Raw genomic sequence first — 208 nt, forward strand, 5'->3', positions numbered from 1 at the left:
TAATAAAACTTTTAGAACAATCAAATATAATAAAACCCCAACATCCTTTCTTGGTTAACGTTTTCTTATCCTGAAGCGTACTATCAACGGATGGTTGGCGTCCAAAGACCGCGGTGTAGGTGATGTACAGCTTATTCAGATAATCCACTTGGTTTGGGAGTGAAAAATTGCGTGAAGTGGGGATAAGGAAGCATGAGTCTTTTGAGCC

This window comes from Penaeus monodon, chromosome 22 (genome assembly GCF_015228065.2).
Source record: "Penaeus monodon isolate SGIC_2016 chromosome 22, NSTDA_Pmon_1, whole genome shotgun sequence".
Taxonomy (NCBI): domain Eukaryota; kingdom Metazoa; phylum Arthropoda; class Malacostraca; order Decapoda; family Penaeidae; genus Penaeus; species Penaeus monodon.